The following is a 19745-nucleotide window of genomic DNA, read 5'->3' as shown; positions in this document are numbered from 1 at the left end:
TAATTTTTTACGAACACGTTTATTCCACCATGTTATTGATCCTCCTAAAATACCAGTAAAAACACAGTAGGTTTCTATAAACGCAACAGGGGTAAAGCAGGTAAAGAAACTAAAAAAACAGAATAAAAAGAAAAGTAATTTTATCTCCACAAAAACTGGGGAAGAACATGAAATAAAGGAATTTGCTTCCTGTGATACTTCCCACGTGGTATACATCTTGGAATGTCCTTGTGGAATGCAATACGTGGAAAGGACCACTAGAAAGACAAAAACTAGGATAAATGAACATGTAAATAATATAAAAAAGGGTTTCAAACAACACAGTGTATTTCAACACTTTAGGAAGAAACATAAAAGGGATCCCAGTGGCCTATTTTTTTATGGAATCAATAAAATTTTAAGTCACCAGAGAGGAAATGATTTATTAAAGAAGCTCTCCAAAAAAGAAACCAGATACATTTTTTAATTAAGAATGTTGCAACCAGATGAAATGAATATAGATATTGATTTAAAGTGGTTGTAAACCTCAGACATGAAATATGAACAAAGCATATCCCACTATCGTGTGTACTTGTCTCAATTAAAAGCACCAAGTCTCATTTATGTCTGCTGCTTTGTTCCACTGCTATCTGCAAGAATCACTTCTGACAAGTTTTCCTGACACCAAAAGCAAAATGGTGACTGGGGAAGGAGCTCCAGGAAATTGACAGCCTCAGCTCTGTTCCTGTGAGCTGTGTGGAGAGGGGTGTGTCCCTTCCCTCCAATCAGCAATCAGAACTCTCCTCACTGAGCTCTGCAGAGTGTAATTTCAACTCTCAGTTCCCTTGTTTCTGAACTATCAGACAAGCTTTAAAATTCAGCACTTTTAACGACTGCAGATACACAAGTGCAACTTACAGTATGCAGGGGAATTTGTTTCGTCTCTGTGTATCACCTGAGGTCACTCACTTCACGGGGTTTACAACTACTTTAAATAGTTTTTTAACCAATTTCATCGTAGTAGTTTCGTTTGTATATAAAGAGTTTTTAATTTTTGTAAATGGCTTTCAGATATTTTTTTGTAATTTTTGGTAGGGTGGTGTAGAATTGTTGGTTGATAAGATTATAAATTGCCTGCAATATTATGTATTACAATAAACAATGAACTTTGAGGTGTTTGTTGCACATATGGACTTATGAGGATAAATAATACAAACACGGAATTTAAGTTTATTGATTAAATATAAAGAGCACATGTTGCTTTATTTGAATAGCACACCACTTTTGGAGTGTTTCCGTATTGTTTATGAATTGATTACAGCTTATAATCAGAGCTAGTGCTGCTAAAATCTGTTGTGTGAGATAGCGGCTGCACTGATTACAGATCCTGTGGCGCAGTTCACTGACGTTTTGTTATGAAACTTAGTTTGCAAGGCATGCTTGGCTATTTAAAGAAGAAACCCCAGCACTGTCTGCATGTATGAAAGCACTCTGTGTGTAGCTAGGTCAGAGTTATATTTTTATTAGAATAGACTTTGTATGTTTCTTATGCCAGAAAACTCCTTTCCCCTTCTCCTGCAATGTTGTTTTTGCACACGGTGTTTGTAGCACATGCACAGTGCAATGTACACTCTTGGCCCACTCTGGCCACCTACAACATGCAGAGAATGCAGTTGGGTGTGCTGGGATCATGTAACTCCAGCACACATGTGCAGATGTTACACAATCAGTTGCTGAAGTGAGAAGAGTTGGTCAGAAGTTACATAGTTTGGCTGCAAAAAGACAAAAGTCCATCCATTTCAACCATTAAAAAAAAGAAAAAGTTATAATCCTATACTCACATTTGATCCAGAGGAAGGCATAAAAACCCAGCAAAGCATGATCCAATTTGCTCCTGCAGGGGAAAAAAATGCTTCCTGATCCCCTGAGAGGCAATTGGATATTCCCTGGATCAACTTTACCTATACATGCTAGTATCCAGTTATATTCTGTGTATCTAAGAAAGAATCCAGGCCTTTTTTAAAGCAATCCACTGAGCTGGCCAGAACCAACTCTTGAGGGAGTCTATTCCACATTTTCACAGCTCTCACTGTGAAGAAACCTTTCCATGTTTGGAGATTACATTTCCTTTCCTCCAGACATAAGGGGGTTTATTTACTAAAGCTGGAGAGTGCAAAATCAGACTCACTTCTGAATAGAAACCAATCAGCTTCCAGGTTTCATTGCCAAAGCTTCATTGAACAAGCTGAGGTTAGAAGCTGATTGGTTTCTATGCAGAAGGGAGTCTGATTTTGGACTCTCCAGCTTTAGTAAATAAACCCCAAAGAGTGCCCCCTGATGACCTCAGGGTGAATAACTCTACACCGAGTTCACTATATGAACCACTGATGTATTTATACATGGAGATCATATCCCTCCTTAATCTCCTCATCTCAAGAGCGAATAAATTCTAGTGAAGTGAAGTAGAACATGGCATGGAGCCTGCAGCTGTCAGCACTAGAGGAGGGCAGACTACAAAATACGTGTCATAATGCCTCCCATGGATCCACTCTGCCAGCAGATAGGAGGAGTGGGTTCCGAAGCAGTGAGCAATTCTGCAGGGTGTGTAATCTGATCTTCCTGCTCTACAGGTCTATTTCACAGTAGAAGCTGTCATATGAGAGCTCAGAAAGCTACTACTCTTACTTGGAGCTCGCCATCTAATGGTGAAAAGTGGTAAATATAAAAAAAAAATCATATACTTTATTTCAGATTTACCAGATTTAAAAAGAAATAAAATAATTTAACCATTTTAGTCCACAAATAACAGATAAACTATCCTACCCGTACCCTTCACTCCTCACAGGACCTCCTTCTATCTTGCTTTCTGGTCTCCTCCTCCCACGCAGGACTGCAAGACCTCTCCAGGTCCTCCCCCATCCTCTGGAACTCACTGCCCCAATCCATCAGACTGTCACCTTCCCTCCTCACCTTCAGGCGCTCCCTGAAAACCCACCTCTTCAGGGAAGCGTACCCCTCCATCACCTAACAGCCGTTTTACTTCATTCCTCTTACCACTCCATCCCCCACAGCCACTTCCTCCTGTGCCACTATCCCCTCCCTCCTAGATTGTAAGCTCGAAAGAGTAGGGCCCTCTAACCCCTCGTGTACTGTTGTTGTTGCTGTTCTGTTTCTTGTATTGTCCCCCCCCTCTATTGTACAGCGCTGAGTAAGCCCTTTGGAGCTATATAAACTCAATGTAATAATAATAATAATAAAATATAAAAAATCCAATAGATTCCTTGTGAAATATTCAGCAAGTACAGTTTAGGTAAGGTCAGTTAGGAAAAGCCCAGTACTGTGAAAACATGAAAACTAAAATTTCCTCCCTCCACCTTGACAGAGCTTAACAAAGGAGTGTGCCTGTAATAACAACTTCAGAGTGCAAGCTCAGGAAACATGTCGCTATGACGCCCGGTGACGTCATCGTGCACACATTGCGCCCCACGTGCGGTCCAGACCTCGGTACCAGGTCTCTTCCATCTTGCCGGCTTGCCTGGAATGCAGAGAGAAGGTCTGTCACCACCAGCAGCTGCACAGTTGGTTTCTCACCGTTCTCGCTTCTCGGCTTTTTGGCTAAGATCAAGTGTAGTATCTGTTCTTATCAGTGTCCAGTGGGGGTGCTCCCGGCCATTCTAGCTTTGCGGGGATGGCTGTTGTATAGTACCCTCACTGGTATGATGGGGGTCCGGAAGGCTAGTACCGAGGGGACAGAAACCGGGGAGCGCCAAGATGCGTTCTGGGGCCCTGGGAGTAATTCCTCTGGGAAGACTGGAAAGACCCAGTACCTCCTGATTTGGACGGATCTACCTTGGTCTGGCCAGGGGCTCAGGAGGCAGAAAGTCCACAAACTCAGTGCCCCCTGAGTAGACGCTCTCAGGGGTGCCACTAGTAACACCTGGGTGTGGGACCCCACAGTGTGAAGATGGCACATGGTCACTGTTTTTACACTCTTTTTGCACAGCGCCCTAAGGACCAGGCCTTTTGGCTAAGTCCAGGGCAATTTTTGCTACGGGCCTCAGGGCCTGGTCTGTGCACAATTTGGCACGGTACCACTTTTTTATTTTCTATTTATTTATTTAATTTATTTCACCTCCCACGTTTGTCACTTTTTCTTTCCCTTATGTGTGTGTTTTCACGGATGGAGGGTGTGGGTCCTCGGGCCTACCCTGAAGTCTAGGGGGAGGATGTGTGGCCTTTTGGTTCCTTCCTCCCCTGATCCCTAGGGGGCTTTTCTTCGGGAGAGCCCCCTGACCAAGTACTGTGTGTCTGGCTTCGGCTGGACACAAGGAACGGTGGTCCACCAGGCCTTTTGGCCAGGAGGACCAATTGGGAACCTTGTCCCCGTCAGGAGCTTCGTGCCCCGGGGGATCAGGGTAAGCGGTCCAAGCCCCTTTAGGGGTAGGACACAGCACACCCCTAAGTGCACTTTTTCGCGTGGTGTTTTGCACTTACGGGTTTTTACGTTTATAGTTGCACGTTTGCGGACTTAAAAAAAAAAAAAGTTGGTTTCTCACCGTGGCGATCTCTCCCTTGACGGATTTTGATATACCTGATATATCTCCCCTTTCTGTAAGTTGCTCTTCATTGTGTGTAATTAAACCTGTCTATAGTCTACACTTAGAGGCACCTTTCTTCTTTCTGTTTTACATCCTCCCTTCACCTTGTCTACCAAAACCTGCTGCAGTCTCAGCTGCTACACTTGCTGAGACTTGTAGTTGTAAGGCTGTTAGCAGCCTAGCATGTATAGCTGAGACTTGTAACAGAGCTGCCCAGAGGTTTAGTATGTTTGTTTAAATGCAACACTTCATGTTTATTTAATGAAATGTATAAATCAGCTCAAAAATGCTATTGGTTTTTATAAATGTTATGTAAATTGTACATGGAGCTTGCTTGAGCATGTTTAAATAATAAATGGGATTTCAGAAGTTTGCACAAAAATTACCAGAAATGCAGATTAAGTGTGAAAACATCAGAATGAAATGCTAATGTCGATATGAATATATAATTCAAAGATAAATCCACTTTTTTCAGCTATGTGCCCATTATGTAATATTGGATAAACAGGGATCTACATCTTGTACTACTTTATTATTTATTTTTAGGTTAAAAAAGTGGACCTGGATTAAAGAAGTTTAGTCAAAAAAAGTAAAACCAAATTTAAAGAAGCTATAAAACGTATTAGCTGACAGAAGAGATTCTGTACTGAGAATTAAAATCTAAAAGCCCAATTATTTTTTAGTTTTGGATGCAGTAGAGAAGGTTGAGAACCCGTCATTACTTTTTTTTTTTTCCTTTTTTTTTAATTTCTCATTGGCCGTATTGCTCTTCAGTTCCTGCCCCAGAGACACAATGGGGTTGATTTACAACTCCAGGCAAAAAGTACAGAATCACCACTCTTGAAAAATGTTCATTCAATTGTTTAATTGCGTAGAAAAAAAAACTAATCACAGATATGCTTCAAAACTATTTTAATTTAACATTCCAACCTTCTGGCTTTAAGAAACACTTAAAAAATAACAAAGAAAGAAAACTGTAGTCAGTTGCAACTGTTTTTGCAGATCAAGCAGAGGAAAAAAATATGGAATCACTCAATTCTGAGGAAAATATTGTGGAATCATAAAAAAAACACTAGAGTACACCACTTGTACTTTGTTGCACCACCTCTGGCTTTTATAACAGCTTGAATTCTCTGAGGCATGGATTTAACTATGCCTCATCAATCCAGCTCCAACTTTCTCTTATTGCAGTTGCCAGATCAGCTTTGCAGGTTGGAGCCTTGCCATGGACCTTTTCTTTCATTTCCACCATAGATTTTCAATTGTATTGAGGTCCAGACTATTTGCAGGCCAAGCCATTGACATATGTCTTTCTTGAAGGAAAGTTTTCACAACTTTTGCCCTATGGCAAGATGCATCATCCTGAAAAATGATGTCACCATCACCAAACATCCTTTCAATTGATGGAATAAGAAAAGTGTCCAAAACCTCAATATGAATTTGTGCATTTAGTGGAGATTTAATGACTGTCATCTCTACATGAGAAGCAACCCCATATCATCAATGATAGTGGAAATTTGCATGTTCTCTTCAGGCAGTCGTCTTTATACATTTCTTTGGAAAGGCACCAAACAAAAGTTCCATCATCATCACCCTGCCCAATGCAGATTTGTGATTTATCACTGAATATCACTTTCATCCAGTCATCCACAGTCCATTGCTTTTCTTTACCCCACTGTAACGGTGTTTTTTTTGTGTTTAGGTGTTAATGATGGTTTTCATTTCGCTTTTCTGTATGTAAATCCCATTTCCTTTAGGCAATTATTATCATACAGGATTTATATAGTGCCAACAGTTTGCTCAGCACTTTACAATATAAAGGGAGACAGCACAGCAACCAAATGGTTCAATACAAAAGGGTTAGGAGGGCCCTGCTCCTTGGAGCTTACAATCTAAGAGGGAGGGGCTGTGGGTACAAAAGGTAATAACTGCGGGGGATGGACTGATAGGAGGAATAGAAGATTCCATTATTGGCTGAAGGCGGGATAGGCGATGTCTTAGGCTTGGTTTACATATGTGCGTGTGGTGCCGCTGCAAATCCCCACAAAAACCATCAACACAGAAGAATGCGGACCCACAGGCAGGTGCCATTAATTCTAATGACATGCCGCCCGCACTGGAAATCGCAACCGCACTGGGAACCGAGGTTCCCATGCAGGCTGCAGTTTCCAAAGAAGTGCAGGGACTTCTTCCCTGCATGTCACGGGGCACTGGAGTCCATTCAAATGAATGGGCTCTCATGCATGCTCAAAACGCGGCCCGCACGGCCACATATATATGTGGACCACAGCTTACAGTTCGGTCACAGGCATTGGGGTTTATTTACTAAAGCTGGTTCACTCAGAATCTTTCTCACTTGTAGATAGAAACCAATCAGCTTCCAGGTTTTATTGCTAAAGCTCAAGTTGAGGTTAGTAGCTGATTGGCTACCATGAAAAGGTGACCGAGATTCTGAGTGAACCAGCTTTAGTAAATAAACCCCATTGACTCCAGTTTCTGCCCATTTGTTCCTCATTTGTTTTGTTGTGCATTTTCTGTTTTCCAGGCATATTGCTTTAAGTTTTCAATCTTGATGCTTTGATGTCTTCCTTGGTCTACCAGTATTCTTCCCTTTTACAACCTCCCCATTTGATGTGTACTTGGTCCAGATTTTAGGCACAGCTGACTGGGAACAGCCAACATCTTTTGCAACATTCCGTGATGATTTACCTTCTTGAAGAAGTTTTATAATCCTCTCATTTGTTTCAACTGACATCTCTTGGGTTGGAGCCATGAATCAAGGCAATCAGCTTGGTGCAACATCTCACCAAGGTGTTCAAGCACTCTTTTTTAACTGAAGAGTAAGTAGCAGATGTAATCTGATGCAGATGTTTGTTTTAGAACTGCAAAGTACATGGTGATTCTATAATATTTTCCTCAGAATTGAGTGATTCTATATTTTATTCCTCTGCTTGATCTGCAAAAACAGTTGCAATGGACAACAGTTTTCTTTCTTTTTTCTTTTTTTAAGTGTTTATTAACCGCCTCCCACCCGCCATATAAGGAAATGATGGGCGGGCGGCGTCCCTCTCGTTCTGGGAGGACGTCATATGAGGTCCTCTACTCTAACTGCGCATGCGTGCCCCTGTAGGCAAGTAGCGCAGTGAACGGTGGTGAGCTGTGTCCCTGGGACTCAGCAGATCAGCAATCACAGTAAAAGGTCGATGACACAGGCTCTGTCATGTGATCAGCTGTGTAAACAGGAAATGTCAGTTATCGGCAGTCCTCTCCTCATGCTGAGAGCGCGTGAGTAGAGTACAGATGGTAAGTGGCATTCCTTAGAGGGGACATCTACACTGATGATCAGTGCCCTGATTATCAGTGTAGGCTCATCAATGCCACCTGTCAGTGCCCATCAATGCCACATACCAGAGCCCATCAGTGCACCTCAATGCCACATATCAGTGCCTACCAGTGCACATCAATGCCACAGTGCACATATCAGTGCCCATTAGAGCTGCCTTTCAGTGCCAACTATCAGTGCTAGTCAGTGCCGCCTATCAGTGCCAGTCAGTGATGCCTATCAGTGCCGCTAATCAGTGCCACCTGCCAGTGCCAGTCAGTGCTGCCTATCAGTGTCAGTCAGCACTGCCTATCAGTGCCCATTAGTGCCGCCTATCAGTGCCATATATGAGTGCTGCCTTTCAGTGCCCATCAGCGATGCCTGTCAATGCCCTCCAGTGATGCCTGTCAATGCCCATCAATGACATCTATCAGTGCCCATCCGTGCAGCCTATCAGTGCTCATCACTGCAGCCTCATTAGCGCACATCAGTGAAGGAAAAAAATTACTTATTTACAAAATTTTATTACAGAAACTAAGAAAAAGATTTTTTTTTCAAAATTTTTAGTCTTTTTTAATTTGTTTAGCAAAAAATAAAAACCCCAGTGGTGATTAAATGCCACCAAAAAAGCTCTCTATGTCTCAAAAAAAGGATAATAATTTTGTTTGGGTACAGTGTTGCATGACCGCGCAATTGTCATTCAAAGTGCGACAGTGCTGAAAGCTGAAAATTGGCCTGGGCAGGAAGGGGGTAAAAGTGATTATAGCCAGAAGGTTGGAATGTTAAATGAAAATAGTTTTGAGCCATGTCTGGGATTGTTTTTTTCTCTACACAATTAAACAATTGAATGAACATTTTCCAAGAGTGGTGATTCCATACGTTTTGCCAGGGGTTGTATTAGCGGAGGATTAGAGGATTCATTTTCCTAAGTGAATTTTCACTTTGCAAGAGAATTGTCAGCTATGTGAATGCGATGAAAACTCAGTTTGTAAAGAATACCCAATCAGGTGCAAGGTAAATTATTAAAAAAAAACAACACCAACAAAACTTATTTTTACTTGCACATGATTGGATGATGAAAGTCAGCAGAACTGTTTACATCATTCATTAAGCAAGGCGAAAGTTCCCTTATGCAGTGAAAATTCACTTTGAACAGCCTATAGCAAATCAACAGTGACCAAGATGGGAGTATGTTATCCTTCCCTGCTTTATCCAAAATTGACAAAGTTTTAATGGAGATACACTTTGGGGTTGATTTCCTACACTGGAAAATGCAACATTTGGTGCAGCTTTGTATAGCAACCAATCAGCTTCCAGTTTTTTTTGTCAAAGCTTAATTGAACAAGCTGAAGTTAGAAGCTGATTGGCTACCATGTACAGCTGCACCAGATTTTGCACTCTCCAGTTTTAGTAAATCAACCCCTATATGTCTTGCTTGTGTCAGACCCAGATCCCACTAAACCAGTGATTTGTGGTTAATTGTATGTTAACATTGTAACACTTTATAGGTTTGTAAATGTTTTATATTCCACTTTGAAATTATCAAAAAAAACATAAAACAATACAAAATGCATTCATAACGCTCAGTTTGCAAAGCACACAGCAACCCTTCATATAACCAAGTCTGCCAGATGGTGTGGTCTCTTCTACAAAAGAGGGAATGGTGCTGTCTTTTCAGAGTGATTCACTCATCAGTGTGTGTAATCTGATCTTTCCTGCTCTCCAGGTCCGTTTCACAACAGAGATATAAAATGAGCTTGATGAAGTTGTTGCTACTACAAGTTGTACATTTGAAACAATCATATCTAATATTTGTAATTTATCAGTTAAAAAAAAGATAAAATGTTTTACTATTAACATAATAAAAATGCAAAATCCAAAACCTTAAATTAATTTGTAAGATTTAGTAAATGAATTGTTGCAGGTCTATGACAGAAATAAATTGTTAACTTTAGCTAACCTGACTATATTTAAAGCAAATATATATCCCCTACTACTGGCTCATCACTGTACCGAACAATCAATAACTACAGGCATCAGCCAGGGGCCAGAATGGCAGCCACTGATGCTGGTTGGTGATAGCATTTCAGAGCCCACAGGCACTCTATGGGGATACAAAGCCTGCATGCAGACACCTTGACTGCCTGCTACTCAGAATAACTAAGAACTTCTTTTTATTCCCAGGGACTTAAAAGCCTAACACTGGGCAGTGAAAAACAATAGCAGCAAATGAAGAATTTATTGCTTATTTTCTTGAGCAGGGGTCTCCAAACTTTCAAAACGAAGGACCAATTTACTTTCCTTCAGACTTTAGGGGGCCAGACTGTGGCCAGTGGGAGTAGAAAATGTCCTTAATGGAAGTAAACAATGCTTCAGGTTTGGTGGTCAGTGTGAGTAAAACAGTTACATAGCACAGGTCAGTAGGAGGAGGAATAATGTCTCATTATTGATATAAGTTGAAGGATTAGTGCATAATCATAGGTATTAGTTGAAGGAATAGCGCCCATAATTGGTGTTAGTTGGAGGAATAGTGCCCCATCATTCATATTAGTTAAAGGAATAGTGCCTATCATTCATATTAGGTGAAGGAATCATGTCCCATCATTGGTATAAATTGAAGAAATAGTGCCCCATTATTGATATTAGTTGAAGACATAGTGACCCATCATTGGTATTTATTGGAGGAATAGTGACCCATTATTCATACTAGGTAAAGAAATAGTGCCCCATAGTTGGTATTAGTTGAAGGAATAGTGTCCCATCGTTGGTATTAGTTGAAGGAAAAGTGTCCCATCATTTGTATTCAATGAAGAACTAGTGACCGATCATTGGCATTAGTTGGAGGAATAGTGTCCCATCATTGGTATTAGGTGAAAGAATAGTGCCCCATCATCGGTATTAGTTGAAGAAATAGTGCCCCATCATAGGTATTAGTTGAAGGAATAATGCCCCATCATTGGTATTAGTTGGAGGAAAAGTGCCCCATCATTGGTATTAGGTGAAGGAATACTGCTCCATCTTTGGTATTAGTTGGAGAACTAGTGCCCCATTATTGGTATTAGTTGGAGGAATACTGCCCCATCATTGGTATTAGTTAGAGGAATAGTGTCCCATCATTTGTATTAGTTAGAGGAATAGTGCCCCATTATTGGTATTAGTTGGAGGAATAGCGCCCCATAATTTGCATTAGTTAGTGGAAAAGTGCCCCATCATTGGTATTAGCTGAAGGAATAGTGCCCCATCATTGGAATTAGTCGCAGAAATAGTGCCCAATCATTGGTATTAGTTGGAGGAATAGTGCCCCATCATTCGTATTAGTTAGAGGAACAGTGCCCCATTATCTGTATGAGATGAATAATGCCCCATCCTTGGTATTAGTTGGAGGAATAGTGCCCCATCATTGGTATTAGTTAGAGGAATAGTGCCCCATTCATTTGTATTAGTTAGAGGAACAGTGCCCCATTATCTGTATGAGATGAATAATGCCCCATCATTGGTAATAGTTGGAGGAATACTGCCCCATCATTGGTATTAGTTGGAGGAATAGTGCCCCATCATTGGTATTAGTTGGAGGAATACTGCTCCATCATTGCTATTAGTTGGAGGAATAGTGCCCCATCATTTGTATTAGTTAGAGGAAAAGTGTCCCATCATTGTTATTAGTTGGAGGAATAGTGCCGTATCATTTGTATCAATGGGTTGGAAAGTGGGATGGAATGGAAAGTGCAGCATGGTTGGTGTCAGTGGCAGGAATTATGCTATGCATCCAGCCCACAGCCCGTCGTTTGGAGACCGATGTTCTAGAGGATTATCCAACATATAGCAATACGTAACCTAAAGAGTAAGTTCACCTTTTTAAAAAATTCTTTAATCAGTCATTATATACAATTGCATCACCATATACAAATAAGATTTCAAAACTATAGCTGGTCTTACACTAGTAGAATTTCTGTAGTTTTCAGGACATTTATTATATTTTCTAAACATTAGTGAGGTCAAATCAACGTTCACTTTTAACTGCAATGATGAGAAAATTCTAAGGCAAGATGGGCAATTTTCTTGAACAAATACATTTCTACCAGTGTATGTGGTTTTTGTTCAGTAAAGTCTATTGGTTCCAAAATTGAAAGTTAAAAGTAAATACAAATTTTAAATGCTTTTGAATTACATTCATTAAGTCATTGAATGTACTGATCAGAATTTTCATATAAGTGTTTGTATGAACATTTATTCGGAAGTCTTCTAATGTATTGCCAGCTTTAACCTCTGTTCTGCTAACCAAACTGTAGTCCACTTTCACAGAAAATTACTGGTAAAATCGTGAATGGTTTTCATGGTTCTATTGTGTCTTATTACTATGACAGAGCAGCTATTAGGACAATTGCCCCCTAGCCATACAGGAGTTAGCATTGTCCTTTTCGAAAGGGCAGCACTTGCAGTGTTCCCTTTCTTTACTGTTGCAGCTGCGGAGCTCATCCAAGCTGGCAGGAGCTCAATATCAGCCTCTGTGTACAGTAGGGTTGGAGTGTGAGAGGAAGAAACAGCACAAGGAACCAAGGAGCTTGTGTGCTGATAAGGAGCATTCTGATAGGAGGAAAAAGCAGAGTGACATATAAATGAGCTCATGACTGTACTGGTTCTTCTTTCATTGTCCAATCACAGACTGGGGCAGGTTCAGGATGACCTAAGCTCAGAGAAAATGGGTTCAATGATGGTGGCCATCAGACTGAAGACATCTAGCGGCAGAAAAAGGTTTTGCAGGGGACGTCTCTGGATTCAAGGTGAATATTGCATCAAATATTGCTTTTTTTTATTTTATTTTTTATAGAGTTATCCACTTTTATCTTATTTTTGGCTGGAGTTCTACTGATGCTTTATCTTTGGCGTTCCTTTTTAACTTATGTAAAGTTGTAGATGTTAGACTACTGTGTCAACTCTAAATGTGAAAGAATTGCCCACCAAATGCAATGAGAACTCCAATTCGTAGTATAATTGTGCCTCATAAATCTATTGCTATTTTTACTGAGGTTGTGGCCTTTCGTTATAGCTGGAAAAGTATGATAAATAATTCTCTTGTTGTGACAGAACACGGCAACCTGAGCTCATTTACCAAACAACAGAAAACACTGTGCAAATTCCGAGCTCCTATTCCTGGACTCATTTGCTGAGCTAGAAAGGATCTTTTCTCTTCATCGCGATTTGAGATGTATGGCCCTGCTCAGTATTCAGAAAATAAAAGCCTGAAATATGTCACCTCACCGCCATAAATCCTGCCTGCATTGGGAGGGCTGACAAGGAGAACAATGCGCAATTTGTGCATCGCTTTCAGGCAAATGACTTTTATTGTGGGCAAAACCGTGAGCGCTAGAAGAGGCAATTGGTTTGCCTGTAAAATATAAGCATGTGAGGATAAAACATTACTTATTGCAGCAATACATCACGAGGAAGGTGCTTTGCATTCAATGCATCTTAAGGTGTAAGGTATCTTTGCAATATGTGCATTTTTTTGTCATTTTGTAATTAGGATTAAATAAAAATCATATAAAAAATTGACCAAACTAACAATGCTGCTAAAATGCAAATCTAGAAATGTCCACCCTGTGCTGTGCTGAAATGTTATTGTGACAAATTGTTTAAAGCTGAACTCCAGGCAGATATAAAATAGAAATTCATGCTGCTCTGTATTCAGTAATACACCATTAAATGTATGTTTGTAATGCAAGCCATGTGTACCTGAATCTGATTTAGTATCAGCTTACAGCAGTCCATGTACAACGTGCTGGAATGTGAGCAGAAGAAGCAGTTCAAGTTCAATTCATGTACTGACAACAAGCATGCTGATAGGGAGACAGCTCAGAGTGATTACCCTCCCTGGCGGTATTCCCGAGTGTAGCTCGGGGTAAAGTTTCAGTACCACAAGCGGTAACCCCAAGCTACACTCGGGCTTACCATGCGGTGTTGCTCCGTGATCCCTCGATCCCGCGCTCCCGCGATATCCCCCCTGCAGTGTCTCCGGCAATGTAACCCGGCGGATGCCAGCATCTGTCATCTGGGTTCCGTCCCCTGCGAGTGTCGGGACGTACAGGGGACGGAACTGGCGGGAAATTTGAAAATGACAAAAAGTGACATTCACTAAAATCACTAAAATAACATAGTAAAACATTACTGTATCAAACCATTTCACATACATTTTGTCCCTACTGCTTTGTCCTGTGCCCTGCCTGCATTTTTACTGTTCTTTCTGGAAACTGAGAAAAGTCCATGGCGTCCAAAAACCTTGAGGTCAAAAGTGATTTTAGACCAGCTAGAGAACAGCGATAGTAAATTAGAACCACTTGCAGAATTGAGTGATAATGATTCGTGGGGAAATTCGTCATCAGACACTGAAAACGATTTTGCGACTTTGCTCAGTGATGTGCGAACTTGGCGCTATATTTCAAATTTCAGTGTTTTTGGTTTGATTATATTATTGAATTAAATTTATTATTATTATTATATTATTATTTTTTATGATTATTTATTAGATTATAATTTATGATTTCGTATTTCAAGTTTTATTCTACCCGGGATGTTTACTAGACTCTTGTTCGGACAGATTTCAGTGAGTTATTCCTAAAAATGACAGGCCTACAATAAAAAAAATAAATATTTCCATGCAAAAAAATGTACCGCTTTGAGCACAGAAATATGGACATAATCAGACCGCTAGGGAGGTTAAGAGATGAGCTCATCAATGTGCTGCTTCTCCTTTCACTGTCCAGTCACAGGCAGAGGGTGGAAACACAAGAACAAATAGGGTCTCTGCTCACCTGAGTCCATTTAAGCACAGTCAAAATTCTTAAGCCTTGATGAAGGGGAGTGTGTTTGGCCCCTGATACCCGTTGGCTTTATCCTGCGATGAATCAATCATTAAATTACCTTGAATTCTTTGTTTGGTGCTCTCATTAGATTTTATGTGTGTGGATTCTCAATAGGCTGGGGTTCAGGATGACCTGGCCTCAGAGAGAGGGCGTGGGGGAGAAGCAGAAGTACAAGAAGCCAATTAGGTGTGTTGCAGTGCAAGAAGAATGCTGAGGGTAGGAGAGGAGTGACAAGGAAATGAGCTCATCAGTGTGCTGCTGCTTCTTTCACTGTCCAGTCATGGGGTAGGGAAGTAACAAGTCCTATAAGTGTTACATAACTGCAGCAAAGAAAAATCCAGTCTCTAGTACTCTCAGAAAGGGATGCGCTCTAAGGAACAACTGTATAAATCTCAGGACTGGATGGACAAAAGTACAAATTCTTCAGCAAGTAACAAGTCTCATATATCTATTTCATCTATGTATTTAGTTCACACTTTAGTTCAGTGTGGTTCACATTGATGGGAATCTGATATTGATCTTATGCTTTCTAGGATGGGAACATTAAAACACTACTGTGTTCATATATACCAAATAAGAACAGACACTCTAAGCTCATATAATGCACCCCCATGTCATATAATTCTTCCCCCATGTCATCATATATTGCTCCCAAATATATTTTCATTATGTAACCATATACATCTCCTAGATTACCTATAATACGTGAAAAACACAAGGCCCACAGGCCGAATTCGACCCTCCGGGCCATTTCATGTGGCCCTCGCACCACTCCTGTAGCTGCAGCACCCTCTTAGTCTCCACACCCAACTTATCTCAGCAGTTCACAGTAGAAAGGACAGAATTCCTCCATCAGATTCTGCACTTTTCCGTGCACCTGCAGACCTTGCACTTCCTGCCCCCAGCTTCACAAGGTAAGGGAAGTGCACTGTAAGGGAGGGTGGGGGACTTGACTTCTGATGATGGGAGGGATCTTGACATTGATACAAGGGGGGGGGTGCTCTGCACATCTAGTCTTAAAGATACAACCTGCTCCTTGAGGACAACCATAAGGCTGATGCGGGCTACTATGAAGTTGAGTTTGACACCTATGCCCTATAACATACTCCTTTATATTTCCCTAATGTCACCACTCATTGTACTCCCTTATACTCCCGGCCTGTAGAAGAAGACGCTGTATACCTACCTTTCCAGAAGCCCGCGTTAATACTCTGCCACATTGCTGATCCTGGCTGATGAAGGCATCCAACCAGGGGCTGACTGACAACTCATGGTGCCCCCAGGCAATAGGGGATCATGGGGCCCCTGTGACCTTGCCCACACTCAAAGCACACCCAAAAAAGCCTATAAAATGGTACCAGGGGCATTTCATGGGGCCCCCTACTGACCCTGGGCCCTCGGGCAGTGCCTGAGTGCTTGAATGGTCAGTCCGCCCCTGCATCCAACACTTCCTAGTATGTGGATACCTGTTCCCTCTGCCACTTTCTGTGGTTTCTCCCACTGGTTCATAGGTTACTACAGTACTTATGAGCTGGTGGGACGAACCTTAGTGCATAATCGGGTAGAAGTTATTCAACACACCCAAACTGCTGAAAACCTGTAGTGGCCTTAAATCAGCAACATATGGAGTTTCAATACGTGGGCGTTGAATAAGTATAGGTACAGATAATCTTATACAGGATGGGGTTATTTTACTTTTGGGTCACTTTAAACAAACCTGCTACTTTGTCTTGTATGGAGAAAGTACAGGTTTATTTTTACTCACAAACATTGGTCTTGTGAAAGAGAACTTCAATCATCTCAGCAAGATATTTCTTGATCTCACGACTGAGACAATGAGAAATACCTTTAAGCCAGGCCTCCTGATTTGTCGATGGTTTAACACATTTGGACTGTGACTAACAAAGCCACTACTGCAAGATACAAAATTAGTGCCCATTTTATTCAGACCTGGAAAAACTTTACTCAGGAAGCCATCAAATATCTTTTTGATCCTATGCCTAATTGCATATAGTACCTATTTATGTAGTGGACACTTATTATGCATTACACCAGCTCCCTGTGCAACCCCACTCTCCCTTCCTTGCAGCAGTGAGGATTATCTATTGATGTTTATTGTCTGTCCTGTGATGGTGTTCATTAACAGATGAGTTAATGTGTAAAACTGTTTGACAGGAACTTTAGGATATCTGACCCTACTTCCCCTGGTGTCCAAATCTCCTATGACTAGCAGTTAGAGGAAGTGGTGCCTTAGAGCTTGAGAGTTTGGGATTCTTTTGTGAGGTTTAAAGGTTTTTCATTTAATTCTACATAGAGCTTGAGATTCTGGGTTTCTTTTGTGAGATTTAAAGGTTTTTCATTTAGATTCTCCAGTAAGTGCCAGCCTGATCTATCCTGCCATCTTCAATTGCAATAATGAGGTTCACTAGAGGAAGAACAGTGAGGCTGTGTATTCAGGGCCAGTGCTAGACTATTTTGTGCCCTACGCAAGATCAAATACTGGAGGAAGTGATGTTCTACAAGAAGCAAGAAAAATACAAATGCGGCTTGTGTCGTGTGGTGTGGCAAAAAGTGGGTGTGGTTTAAATTACACTAAATATTGGGCTTCCCTTAACCTCCCTGGCGGTATGATTATTTCAGATTTTTGGTGCTGAAAGCGGTACCATTATTTTGCATGGAAATATGTATTTTTTTATTGTAGGCCTGTAATTTTTAGGAATAACTCACTGAATTCTGTCCGAACAAGAGTCTAGTAAATATCCTGGGTATGATAAAATTTGAAACACGAAATCATAAATTATAATTTAATAAATAATCATAAAAAATAATAATATAATAATAATACATTTATTTCAATAATATAATCAAACCAAAAACACTGAAATTTGAAATATAGCGCCAAGTTCGCACATCGCTGAGCAAAGTCACAAAATCATTTTCAGTGTCTGATGACGAATTTCCCCACGAATCATTATCACTCAATTCTGCAAGTAGGTCTGATTTACTATCGCTGTTCTCTAGCTGGTCTAAAACCGATTTTGACCTAAAGGGACACTTTTTGGACGACATGGACTTTTCTCAGTTTCCAGGCAGAAAGAACAGTCAAAATGCAGGCAGGACACAGGACAAAGCACTAGGGACAAAATGTATGTGAAATGGATTGAAACAGCAATGTTTTACTATGTAAAATCAAATTTCCTACCGGCGGTGGCCCCCGTACGTCCCGACGTCACAGGGACCGGAACACAGAAGCCGGATGCCGGCATCGGCTGGAGGAGGTGGCCGGGGACGCTGCAGGGGACACATTGCGGGAGCGCAGGACAAGGTAAGCTCTGCAGGGAATCCCTATGCAGCGCCGCATGGTAACCCTGAGTGTAGCTCGGGGTTACCGCTTTTGGTACTGACATTTTACCCCGAGCTACACTCGGGAATACCGCTAGGGAGGTTAAAGCCGTGTGGTTAAATAGAGTCTGAGATGAGTGTCCACTACATAAATAGGTGCAGAATGTGGTGTGCAGGATGGAGATGGCTGTGTGCAGGATGAAGATGACATGGTAGAGGACTGTGTCAGGTCAGCAAATTATTTACCTCTGGCTCTGGCTGGGTTTTTTTGCCCACTCAGGCTGGCTCTGCTGGCCTCTATTGATTGCTCCAGGTGATGCTTGATATGTCTCTGGCCAGCACAGTCTGCTCCAGGTAACCACTTAGACTCAGACTCGCTCTGGCCTCCAGCACACTAGCTCCAGATCTCTCTCCTCTGACTGGGTTCTCTCCACTTGGCTCTGTGTCTCCATGACAGTCTGTCCCTGCTCCTCTTTGCTTCGGTTGAGTCTACAACAGCCACTCTTCACACTCCAGGCTGTGTGGTCCTTGTGACGGGTCCGCTGTTCAGACAACAAAGCTGCACCCACATCTACCTCTCCACATGCTCCCACAACTGATTGGCTCAAGATGGACTGGCATCCCTTGGGTAGTCATGCCCTCTCACTCAGTATTCACCAATCAGCAAATAGGCAGGCAGCACCTGACTTCCTGGAGGCAGAGGAGGTAGGGGGAGGGATCTCTCTGACTTTGTGTCTCTGTTTTGATTCACCCGGGCACTAATTCTAATTTCTGATCTTATATCATAGAAATACAAAGGGTCCCCCTTCATCAGGGCTGGTACCATTGAATAAAGAGTGTACCTGACTGATAAAGGAGGGATCCTGAAGGGTACCTAGCACTGTTTAAAGTGGTCCTACAGACATAAGGCTGTTTACCTTAATGCATACTCATGCAACACCTTCCACCTTCCAGTATCAACTTCCCCGGGGCATCCCCTCAAATACTTGCCTGGTTCCTCTTTCAATCTAGCGCTGTACCCAAAAGCAGTTTCACTGGTCTCTCTCTCTCCTCACAGGACACAGTGGCAGCCATTGGCTCCTGCTTCTGTCAATCAAATCCTGCGATGAGGGAGCTGGGGATGGGGCCAAGCCACATTTTGTGTGTATACGGACACACATAGCTCGGCTAGGGAGTGAGCTTGCAAGTCTGCCCCCAAAGCAATTGGCTTGCTATGGGGGCAGACTCAGAAGAGGAGGAGCCAAGAGCACCTGCAAGGGACCCCAGAAGTGAAGATCAGGACCGCTCTATGCAATATCTTTGCACAGAGCAGGTAAGTATGACAAGTTTATTATTTTCATTTTAAAAGATCTGAGCCTTTACAATCACTTTAATGGCATCTGGAGCGATCATACAAATTATCCCCCAGGATCCCTCCAGTTTTATGGGTCTAACACAAGCTTTGTTCAACAGTAGCAAGCCCTGCTGAAGGAAGACCTCCTGAACCCACAAAACATGTTGGATTTATACAATAGGAGTCTAAATAAAATTAAAAGAGAAGTATGGTCAAAGATATTTTGGCCATACTTGCTTGTGCTCTCCTGTGACTCAGAATCAGATGACAGCAGGCTAAAGTCTGCTGTCATCTGACGTCACAGATCAGCT

General features: G+C 41.7%; 1 protein-coding gene and 1 pseudogene across 1 annotated transcript in view; one reads left to right on the top strand and one right to left on the bottom strand.

Moving 5' to 3' along the window:
• SYNPR (synaptoporin) overlaps positions 1-19745 on the bottom strand; it is an 85099-nt gene that overhangs the window by 52890 nt on the left and 12464 nt on the right. The gene's annotated exons all lie outside the window — the stretch shown is intronic.
• On the top strand, positions 3575-3690 carry LOC149463012 (U2 spliceosomal RNA; annotated as a pseudogene).

Source organism: Staurois parvus, unplaced genomic scaffold, assembly GCF_062004578.1.
Source record: "Staurois parvus isolate SC_StPar_1 unplaced genomic scaffold, SC_StPar_1.0 ptg000162l, whole genome shotgun sequence".
Taxonomy (NCBI): Eukaryota; Metazoa; Chordata; class Amphibia; order Anura; family Ranidae; genus Staurois; species Staurois parvus.
The sequence above is the reverse complement of the archived record's forward strand: the minus strand, read 5'-3'. Positions and strand labels throughout refer to the sequence as shown.